This window comes from Lathyrus oleraceus, chromosome 1, assembly GCF_024323335.1.
Source record: "Lathyrus oleraceus cultivar Zhongwan6 chromosome 1, CAAS_Psat_ZW6_1.0, whole genome shotgun sequence".
NCBI classification, from domain to species: domain Eukaryota; kingdom Viridiplantae; phylum Streptophyta; class Magnoliopsida; order Fabales; family Fabaceae; genus Lathyrus; species Lathyrus oleraceus.
In genome coordinates this window covers 126,251,284-126,263,423 of record NC_066579.1, presented here as the reverse complement: position 1 = coordinate 126,263,423, position 12,140 = coordinate 126,251,284, and the positions used below count along the sequence as shown (strand labels likewise).

Below are 12,140 nucleotides of genomic sequence, written 5' to 3'. Positions count from 1 at the left end.
AAAATCTCCTTCCTTCGACGATACCAGCGATGACCGAACCAGCTCGTGCTCTTCGAGATTACGCTGCTCCATCGCAGGATGAGCCGCATTCGAGTATTGCTCCACCCGCAATCGAAGCGAACAACTTCGAACTTAAACCTTCGCTGTTGCAGGCAGTGCAACAGAATCAATTTTCTGGAAATCCTATCGAGGATCCAAACCTTCATTTATCCGTATTTGTCCAATACGCTGACACTGTTAAAGCTAATGGTGTCACTTCAGAGGCAATTCGACTTCGTCTGTTTCCTTTCTCGTTAAGAGATAAAGCTAAAAGATGGCTTCAGTCTCTTCCTTCCAACTCAGTCACCACATGGAATGAGTTGAAGAAAGTCTTTCTTGCCCGATATTTTCCTCCAAGAAAAACAACTATGTTGAGAGCCCAGATAACTGGATTTAAGCAAAAAGATAACGAGTCTCTTTTCGAAGCATGGGAAAGATACAAGGACATGATGAAACTTTGCCCACACCATGGTTCAGAGGACTGGTTAGTAATTCACACCTTCTACAATGGTCTCTTGTACAACACAAGGTTAACAATAGACGCCGCCGCCGGTGGTGCGCTTATGGATAAACCTTACACCGACGCTTACCAACTTATCAAGAGCATGGCCCAAAATCATTATCAGTGGGGAAGCGACCAAACAATGGTAGAAAAATCTCAAACAAAAGGTGGCATATACGAGATAAGTAGCCTTGGTCATGTTAATGCAAAAGTGGATGCTCTTGCCCAGAAAATTGAAAGTTTAAATGTATCACCTCCAGCCACCGTGGTTGCCGTAACTCAAAATTGCAAAGTCTGTGGAATTCAAGGTCACACACCTACAGATTGTCAACTCCTAACAGGAATTCAAACAGAGCAGGTGAAGTATGCTCAAGGAAATCCTTACTCGCATACCTATAACTCAAACTGGAAGAACCATCCTAATTTTTCATATAAAAGTAACAATGCTTTATACGCACCAGGTCAAGCTCCCAGTCAAGCTCCAACTATACCTCCTGGATATCAAAAGCCGACCCCATCTACACCTAACAATAACGTTCATAGAAAATCCAACATGGAAATCATGATGGAGAACTTCATAGCTTCTCAGCAGCAAACCAATAAAGAGTTCTTAAACCAGAATGTACACACTAGCGAATAGATTAAACAACTAGCAAGTAAAGTAGATACCTTGGCTACCCATGACAAAATGCTGGAAACACAAATCTCGCAAGTAGCTCAACAACAAGCGCCTACTGCTGCCCCAACTGATACATTTCCTGGACAGCCCCAACCTAACCCGAAAGGCCACGCTCATGCAATTATATTACGAAGTGGAACAGAGGTAGAAGGACCGTCTGACCCAAGGATTGAGAACCAAAACTCTAAAAAGTCAACTGAGGAAGAAGGTAAACCTAAAGAAAAGGAAGAGTGTAATAAGGAAACCGTGGAAAAAAAAGAACCTTATGTACCTACACCGCCTTACAAACCACCTATCCCTTATCCTTAAAGGCTAATTAAAACCAAAGACGCGGGCCAATTTAAAAAATTTGTTGACCTACTGAAACAATTAAACGTCACAATTCCTTTTACAAAAGCTATTACACAGATGCCCTCATATGCTAAGTTCTTAAAAGAAATTTTATCTAATAAAAGGAAACTTGAAGATAGCGAAACCGTTACACTCACTGCTGAGTGTAGCGCAATAATCTAGAATATGCCTCCTAAACTTAAAGATCCTGGTAGTTTTTCTATACCCTGTCATATAGGAAAATTTGTCATAGACAAAGCTCTATGCGATTTAGGAGCCGGTATCAGTGTTATGCCCTTGTCCATATGCAAGAAACTTGAAATGGGAGAATTAAGACCAACTAAAATGTCTGTGCAGTTAGCAGATCGTTCCGTAAGATATCCCGTAGGAATTCTTGAAAACGTTCCCGTGCGCATAGGTCAATTCTACATTCCCACCGATTTTATAATTATGGACATAAGAGAAGATGAAGTTACCCCCATTATATTGGGAAGACCCTTCTTAGCAACCGCCGGTGCTATCATAGACGTAAAACGAGGACGACTCACTTTCGAAGTAGGAGAAGAGAAAATTGAGTTTATTCTTTCCAAATTTTTGAAAGCACATGCAATAGAAGACACATGTTACTTCATGGATATCATCGATGAATGCATTAAAGAAATAGAATTAGAAAATGACGATTTGTCCGACTATCGTGTAGAAGACAGACTGAACCAATGTTTAGCAATAACATCAGATCCTACGCAATGCCTTAAGAAACCAACCCTCGACCTGAAAACACTTCCCAAAAATCTGAGATATGAATTCCTAGACCTAGAACTTGAACGACCAGTAATAGTCAATGCAGACCTAGGAAAACTTGAAACCGAAAAACTCCTACATATCTTAAGAAAATATCCAACCGCACTAGGATACAACATCACCGATCTTAAAGGGATAAGTCCTTCTATTTGTATGCACCGCATCATGCTAGAAGAAGACTGTAAGAATTCTAGGGAACATCAGAGGAGACTAAACCCGATCATGAGTGAGGTAGTGAAGAAGGAAGTAACAAAGTTATTAGAGGCAGGTATCATATATCCTATATCCGATAGCAAATGGGTTAGTCCTGTACACGTAGTACCAAAAAAAGGAGGTATAACAGTGATCGAAAATGAAAAAGGAGAAATTATAACCAAACGAGTTGAATCGGGATGGAGAATGTGCATTGACTACAAAAAGCTAAACAAAGCAACCCAAAAAGATCATTTTCCTTTACCATTCATAGACCAGATGTTAGAATGACTAGCCAAGCATTCTCATTTCTGCTATCTGGACGATTACTCAGGTTTCTTTCAAATACCAATTCATCCTGATGACCAAGAAAAGACAACGTTCACATGTCCTTTTGGTACCTTCGCTTATCGACGAATGCCGTTTGGCTTGTGCAATGCTCCTGCAACCTTCCAAAGGTGCATGATGGCAATATTCACCGATTTTCTCGAAAGCATCATGGAAGTCTTTATGGATGACTTTTCCGTATGCGGGCAAAGTTTCGAAGAATGTCTTGAAAACCTAGAAAGAGTTCTAGAACGATGTGTAAAAGTAAACATAGTACTTAATTGGGAAAAATGTCACTTTATGGTACAAGAAGGAATTGTTTTAGGACACATCATATCAAATAGAGGAATTGTAATAGACAAAGCCAAAATAGAAGTAATCGAAAACCTTCAACCTCCGAAAACTGTGAGGGAAATACGAAGCTTCTTAGAACATGCCGGTTTTTACCGACGATTCATTAAAGATTTCTCTAAAATAACTAAACCTTTAACCGAATTATTAATGAAAGATGCTGAATTCATCTTCGACAATAAATGTTTAGAAGCATTACAAACACTTAAACAAGCATTGATCTCCGCGCCCATAATGCAGACCCCGGATTGGAATGAACCTTTCGAAATAATGTGTGACGCAAGTGACTACGCCGTAGGCGCTGTTTTAGGACAACGGAAGGATAAAAAACTTCACGTCATATATTATGCGAGCAGAACTCTAGATGAAGCGCAAATGAGTTACGCCACGACCGAGAAAGAACTTTTAGCAGTAGTATTTGCACTAGATAAATTTCGTTCCTACTTGATCGGAGCTAAAATAATCGTTTACATTGATCACGCTGCCATTAAGTAACTCTTAACGAAAAAGGACGCTAAACCTAGACTCCTAAGGTGGATCTTGTTGCTACAAGAATTTGATTTGGAAATCAAAGATAAAAAGGGAACTGAAAACGTAGTAGCAGATCACCTCTCTAGACTCGAAAACCTTGAATTGGAAAAAACATAAGCTGAAATTTTTTATTCATTTTTAATTGTTTAAAAATAGTTTCTGGTTTCCAAAAATGCTGAAATTTTTTGTCAAACTTTGTTTGACTTTGTTGAACTTAGGATGATCCATTTGGACTTTTCCAAGTTGATTTGAAATGGATTTGAAGTTTGACCTTTAATTGTTTGTTTTAATTCAAGTATTATTTTAATTCTCAAAAATACCAAAAATATTTTATTTGTTTCTTGACTTCTAAACTTCATTTTGCTTCTGTTTACCATTGATTGACTTTGATTTTATTCATGTTTGATCAAAGTATGTTGAATATTTCATTTGAATTTCAATTTATGTACATTCTTCTTCTTCTTCTTCTTCTTCTTCTTCTTCTTCTTCTTCTTTCTTTTTGATCAATGAGTTAATGATTGGTGGTTAGACTTGACATATGAGGGGCTTAACCTTCTTTGATTCCAATCTAATTCATCTTGATCAAAGATCAAGTGAATGGCTTTGCATTAGAGATAGGTTGTTTCTTGGTCAAACAAAAAACCTAAATCCATACAAGATCATTCTTCTTTTCTTTTGGCATGGCAAGTTGTAGGAGCTTGGATTACTAGTCATGGTCTCTAACTTGTGTTTGTTGCCTATAGTTTTATTGACCGGCCTCAGATAGGTGTGACTACTATATTAGTCCACTTACGATTGCTTAACATAGCGCTAAATTGCCTTATGGAGCACTAACATTAACTATTAACACTAGCTTTTAATTCAAGTCATTTAATTCTTGCAATTTACTTTAATGCAATTTAATTTCTTGCACATTAATTCATTTGGTTTTTTCCCTTTGCTCACTTGAGCTCATGTTTATGTTAATGTCATTTGCCTTTTGCTCACTTGAGCATATTATTGTGTATATACTATTGTGCTTGTTTTGTTTTGATTGTGTGAACCCAATCCAAATGGACAAAAGGACTTAGATTTTAGGACCTTACTTATGCTAATGGAGTTTGAAGAGAAACTAGGCCTTATGCCTTTAGAATGCTATAAAATGTCAAAGAGCAACTAGGCCTCATGCCTTTAGAATGCTTAATCTTGAAGAAGACTTTGAAAGGACCTCTATATCTAACCTCCCTCTTGTCCATTCTTTATTTGTTTTGTGGAACTTTTTGATTTGTGTGTCCTTGTGTGCCAGGGATCCAAACTTGAACCAATTAGAAGAACCATTGTCATGATCATCCACAGTGAGAGATACAAAAGCCATTGGAAGATTCCTAGGAGCTTGATTGTTATTTGCTTGATTGCTTGAGTTATTTGCTATTTGATTGTTAATTCCAAAGGATGGGAGCAACTTGGATCATCACTATGATCTTAAGAGGGGAACTCCATGTGGTTTTATTTCTCTTCCTTCATCTTTGCATGTTTAGGACCTAGCCATTCGCCTTCTTCCCTCCACTCTAACCCAAACCAAACTTTTGTGCAAACATTAACATTGTTTTCAAAAATTAGAAACCTAAGCACTATGCTTCTGATTTTCCAACTTCTTTTTCATAACACTTATTTTGAATTGATTCCTTAAGTCAATTTTGACCTTATTCTGTGAATACTTTTCATTGGTAAATACAACTCACTCAATTGTTTTGTGGTTTCAATGGCCACTTTTTGCCAAAGCTTTTCATAAACACTAGCTATTAGGTTTCAGTTATCCTAGAGGTTGATATAATACTCACCTATATCCTTATTGATGGACTATAAGTCTTCCATGCTTATTATAGGGTTAACCCCTCACTAGCATGTTGAAGCTCTCCTCACATGGTGGATTTGTGGTTTTTAGGTTGAGTTTTCTCCCTTTGATAATAAAAGACCTTAAGGATTTTGGCCAATCAATTCACCAACTTCTTTTGAGATTTTTACCCCTAACTAAGAGGTTTTGATCCTAGTCTTTTTTTAAGATGGTACGTAGGCATTGGGTTTATCCATTCAAACACAAAATTGTAAATAACTTGTATATTCTTTTCTCATCTCCCTAATCATGTTTGCACAAATATTTTTCACAAATACCAACCTGCCTTACAACATTGGTGAAAAGGGCTCCCTTAGAGTACTAAGGATGTTTTGGGTGCTTAAAACCTTCCCATTGCATAACCAACCCCCTTACCCAGATCTCTGACATTTTTATTAGTTTTTGATTTGATAAAACTTCTCGGTTTTTGTTCGCTTTCTAACCTTTCCTTTGGATAAGTAGAAGTGCGGTGGCGACTCGAGTTGTATGACTTACTTTTGATTTAGTTAATAAATCTAAAGGTAACGAATACCCCGCTACAGAAAAGTGGCGACTCTGCTGGGGAGGTTTGCCTAGTGGGTTTTGCCTACTTTTCACTTTTGTTGTATTGTATTGTTTATATTATTTGTGACATATTTTTGTGCAAATTTGGGATTACTGTATTGTTTGTAATGTATGAATTGCTTGATATATCAATTGCTTGTGTGCTTGGGTGTCTCTTGTGAGATGAGTTCTATACCCGAACTCGAGTGCACTTATGATAGGAGAATGGCATAGTCTTGTTGACTTGTGTGGAGTTATTCCTTAGCAAGTTGACTTGCAAGCCCATTCACTTGGTGGAGGTTATGTTGGGATCAATAATGTCACACGATTAGTCGTGGTTAGGAATTACTCTTTCCAATATATGCCTTAGAAGAAAAAGACCTTAGATTACCTAGCCCATCTTGGCCTATTTTAGGATGTAGTGCGAAGGTCGTTCAAGTGTAAGATTTGATACGATTGTTACACGATACTACACTCATACGAGTCTCTCTTGAGAATATTTTTGGAATACGAGTAGTTGTTTATCCAATAATATCCGAAAGATGGGATGATGACTATGGGAACCTCTTGTAGAACATGATTGTCAGGTTTAACCATAGTACACTCTCTTTGGGTGGTTCTTAACCGAGACTCCATGCTCGTGACTTGCAACAAACCCTTGATTCATGGTCGATCCGTTCTTGTATATCCTTAATATCAATGGAACTTGGGTGTTGATAAGGTGTAAACCATAATCCACCAAAATGGATGATTGATATTAAGGATGACTTGATCCATCCTATGACCTTTGTGTGGTGTGATTTGCTTGATCCTTGAGTGTGATTGTTGCATCCATGCATTCATGCATTCATACACATCCATATCATCAATAATGAGAAAATTTTCAAGGAACTTAAGAGGTCTATTTGCAAATTTTCAGACATGGATAAGCAAAGAAGGAATACAAAGAAGTACAATTTCAGACAACTCGAGTTGAAAGAGTTAAGGAGTTTGACATCCTATGTATTAGATCCCTTGGAGTTCAAGGCTCGTCATGGGAAGCTTCTGTCTATTCTTGCTACTAAGGTGGATGAAGGTCTGATGAGTGTGTTGGCGCAGTTTTTATGATCCCTTGTACCGTTGCTTCACATTTCCGGATTTCCAACTTTTGCCTACGCTTGAGGAGTATGCCTATTTTGTGGGTATACCTATTCTAGATCAGTTGCCGTTCAGTGGTTTGGAGAGAGTTCCTACTTCTCCAGAAATTGATGATCTGTTACATATAGATGAATCTATTGTTGGTGCTCATATGACTACTAAAGGTGGAATTCAAGGTCTCCCATGTGATTTCCTCATTGCTCTAGCTACTATGTATGGGAAGGCCATGAGTGAGGATGCCTTTGAGGCCATATTTGTACTTCTTATCTATGGGCTAGTGTTATTCCCCAACATCGACAATTTTGTGGATGTGAACGCTATTAGGATTTTCTCTACTCTTAATCCTGTTCCGACTCTGTTGGGTGACACTTATTTCTCTTTGCATATGAGGAATCCAAAGGGTGGTGGTACCATTGTGTGCTGTTTGCCTCTATTGTACAAGTGGTTTATTTCGCACTTGCCACAGACGGTCGCCTTCAAGGAGAACAAAGGATGTCTACGGTGGTCCACGAGGCTTATGTCTCTCACTAATGATGATATCTTTTGGTACAACCGTGTATATAATGGTGTGCAGATTATTGACTCTTGTGGTGAATTCTCCAATGTGCCTCTTCTTGGTACATGTGGTGGGATTAACTACAACCCTATTTTGGCACGTCGTCAGCCGGGGTTTGTAACACCCTTCTAAAAATACCCCAATAATTAATTAAATCAACAATATAAATCAGAGTAAGTATGCAATTAAGGGTGTCACACTTGACACTTCACACCATGTTCCAAAATATCTGGTCATACTCATTTATTTATCAAAATAAAACATTGCACAATACGCAGCGGATAGAGATCTATCAATCATGCAAACCATGTAACACATTACATGTAAGATCATTCAACAACCAACAATGAAAATAAGGTAAAACATCCCGTCCCGATGTTACATCTACCAGAGCATGACCCACTAAGGAACTACACTAGACTCCAAGTACTAGCTTCTACTCAATCACTGCTCGTTACCTGAAAAATAGTTGTAAGGGTGAGTTCCTCAATCGATATAATAAGCATTATAAGATATCATGAAATGTTAAGTAAATTAACACATTTCATCACCCTAATCATAACACATATTCGGCAACGGCAATATCAACTCATAATCATCATCATCATACGCAAACTCAACACAACCATAAAACACACGTATAATATTGGAATACATCCATTCATATTATACGCCATACATACATACATTATGCAATGAGACTCCATGCATGCGGTACCGACTATTCGTGAACATATAGTTCAACCTCACCGATCAAATCCAGATACGGCTACCAAGCTCACTAGTCCCACTCATTTGAGACCTAGTGACTCACTCACTAATTCCTCACCATGGGAATTAGCTACCACCCCAAGGGCTATGCTATGCACGCTAAGCACCTAGCATGCAAACATCAACAACAATCCAAAATAATTCACTCACTAATTCCTCACCATGGGAATTAGCTACCACCATAAAGGCCACAATATGCAAGCTAAATCACTTAGTCATGCAACATCAACAACAATCCAAAATGGACATATGCTCACACTCTAAGCCATAAAACAGTCCATTCCACATAATACATACATTCACAGCATTATGCATACAATCATACATCATCAGCATATTATCACAAAATCATATCATGTCATGCCAATTAATAATCACAGTATTAGCACACTCTACTAATACCTATACTGCTCAAAACAACGGGAAATGATCCCTACTATATCATACATCAGCCAAATTACATTACTCAGCTGAACAACCAAAAACTGCATAACAACAGCCCAGAAAAATACAAATCTGCCCATACGCGTATTGCATAGTCCCATACGCGTATGACCCATCTCCTGACCAAATCCCATACGCGTAACACCATCTCATACGCGTATGCTACGCGTACCACTTCCCCATACGCGTACCAACAGAGACCAAACCACGTTCAAAACATCATCTTCCTCATCCATACGCGTATTGCCTAGTCCCATACGCGTACTAGACCATCTCATACGCGTATTGCCTAGTGCCATACGCGTATGACCAGAAACCAGAATTTCCAGATCTGCTATGGTTTTCTCTGCTACGAATTTTCTCAGATCTAACCTTCCACAGTCCAATTTTTCACAGTATTCGTTCATATCATCTAACACAAATCATACCCTATTCAATTTCACAAATTCTAACATTATTCCATCTAATCCTTACGAATTTTCCTTCAACCATAATCCAAATTTCGTTCATCCAATACTTCACAAATTTCAGCATACATCATTCTAATCAGAGTCAAATCAATGGTTTATCACTACCCATTACATGTTATCCCATAATACCCATTAAACGATGATAACCCCCCCTTACCTGAGTTAATCCGGCAATCCTTTAGCTTCGAGCTCTTCCTCTCTTCAACCCTTGTTCTCTGGCTCTTTGCCCTTTTTCCTTTTCCACTTTTGAGTCGTTTTTCTGTTTTCACGTGAAAACCTCTTTTTACCAAATGGGACCTTTTCTAATTCCAACTTTTATTCCAATAATAATAATAATAATAATAATAATAATAATAATAATAATAATCCCAATAATATTCCAATAATAATCCAATTATTTAATTAAATTAATAAATATACTATTAACTTAATTTAAATAATTATCTTATTTTTATCGGGGTGTTACAGGGTTCCCCTTAAAGGATAAACCTAATAACATTTTGTTAGAAGGTGTGTTCTTTCAAGAGGGTAAAGATCCCCAAAACTTGAAGGGCAGGATGGTCCACACTTGGCGCAAGATTCATAGGAAGGGGAGGAAAGAGCTTGGTCCGAAGAATTGTATTGCTTTGGAACCCTATACCTCGTGGGTTAGAAGGAGAGCTTCTGAGTACCTTATGCCTTATGATTACCCGAGACCTACATCTATGGTTATGGCTGGGCCTTCAACCCTCCCTGACCAAGGAGTAGAGGAGTTGAGAGACGAAGACCGTTCGCGTGCTTGGATCCGTGAGCGAGAGGAGCTACTTCAGCAGCTTAGAGATAAGGATGCATTGATAGAGTTTCTTGAGCATCAGGTTATCGACGAGCCTGATGATATGGTGACTTCTCTTCTTCCTCAGTCTTCCAGGTTTTGGAAGAGGAAGTACGATCGACTCGCAAAGGAGAAGGCAAATATGGAAGCAGCCTATGAGAGAGAGGTGAAGAGGCTTCGTGCAGCTTATCTTCCAGTCTCAAGAGCTTTGGATGATTGTTTCTAGGGTTCCATAGGATGTTCATTTTCCTTCTCTCTTGTATTGTATTTGGTTACCAAGATTGTACTTCTTTGGTGTAAAAATATTTTCCAGATATTATTGATATTATATTTCCATATATGTCTAAATGATTAATATTTCCAAAATATTTGCAAATAGGACTCTAAAGTTCCTCTGATTAAAAAATAAATCATATGCACAAGCATTACATGCATCATGTGCATAAGCAGGTTTTGTTCCAGGGCTTCTTGATCAATGGCCTAACTCTGTGTTCTTCATTTATTTTGAAGACAAGCTGACGCATCGGTACTATACCAGAGCCAAATCATCAAAGCTAATGGATCACCTAGAACAAGAGAACAGAGAATTGAAGGAGGAAGTGGCAAGATTGACTGCCCTGATGGAGTCTTTCTTGGCCGCCCAAAGCCAGTCTTCTCCAACGCCTTCAACTCCTCCCCAGAGGACAGTCATTTCTGAGATTGCCTCCTCAACCGTGCCTGCTACCAATGCCCATTTTGCGCCTACTGCTATGCCAGCCGGGTTTCCCTAGGGGATGCCCGCGAACTTTGTTCCCGAGGGGCTCACCCCAACTTTTGCTTCTCTGCCGACATCTAGCCCGGTCCTTCTTGTGCCACCTCCAGTCGTGCACACTTTACCGAGAGTAGATGACACCATTTACCACTCTGAGCCATCTGAGGGCCTAGACGTGTATGAGAAAATGGATGCTATGAACGATCAATTCCTTGAGCTTCGCAAGGAACTCAAAACTCTCAGAGGGAAGGACCTCTTTGGCAAATCTGCTGCTGAGCTTTGCATTGTTCCCAATGTCAAGATTCCTGTCAAATTCAAAGTGCCTGACTTTGAAAAGTACAAAGGAAACACTTTCCCGCTCATCCATCTGGTTATGTGTGCACGAAAGATGTCGACTCAGACCGACAATGATCAACTCCTGATCCACTACTTCAAGGATAGCCTGTCATGTGCCGCTTTGAGATGGTACATGGGTTTGGATAGTGTGAACATCCGCTCCTTCAATGACATTGGCGAAGCCTTCGTCAAGCAATACAAATACAACATTGATATGGCTCCCGATAGGGACCAACGGAGGGCCATGTCCCAGAAGGATAAGGAAACTTTTAAGGAGTATGCCCAGAGGTGGTGAGAATTGGCTGCACATATTGTGCCTCCGCTAGAAGAGAAGGAAATGACCAAGATCTTTCTGAAGACCTTGAGTTCATTCTATTATAAGCGGATGATTGCTAGCGCTCCCTCTGACTTCACCGAGATGGTGAACATGGGGATGTGTCTAGAAGAAGGAGTCAGGGAAGGGCGCCTGACTAGAGAAGAAGGCTCTTCTGCCAAACGTTATGGGGAGTTTGCGAAGAAGAAAGATGGAGAGGCACATGCTGTGACCTCCCATATTCAATCCAGAAGACCTTTTATGAAGAGGAAGACTGTGCGTCCAGCCAGTAACCAGCACCAGGTGGCTCATATAGCACCTGTTTTCAGAGAAAATCAGCAATATCAGCATCAATATCAGAACCAGCAACAACAACATCAACA

The 12,140-nt window shown here is 39.2% G+C and overlaps 1 pseudogene; it reads right to left on the bottom strand.

Moving 5' to 3' along the window:
• Window positions 1–414: 414 nt before the first annotated feature.
• Window positions 415–514, bottom strand: LOC127117011 (uncharacterized; annotated as a pseudogene).
• Between the last annotated feature and the right edge of the window lie 11,626 nt (window positions 515–12,140).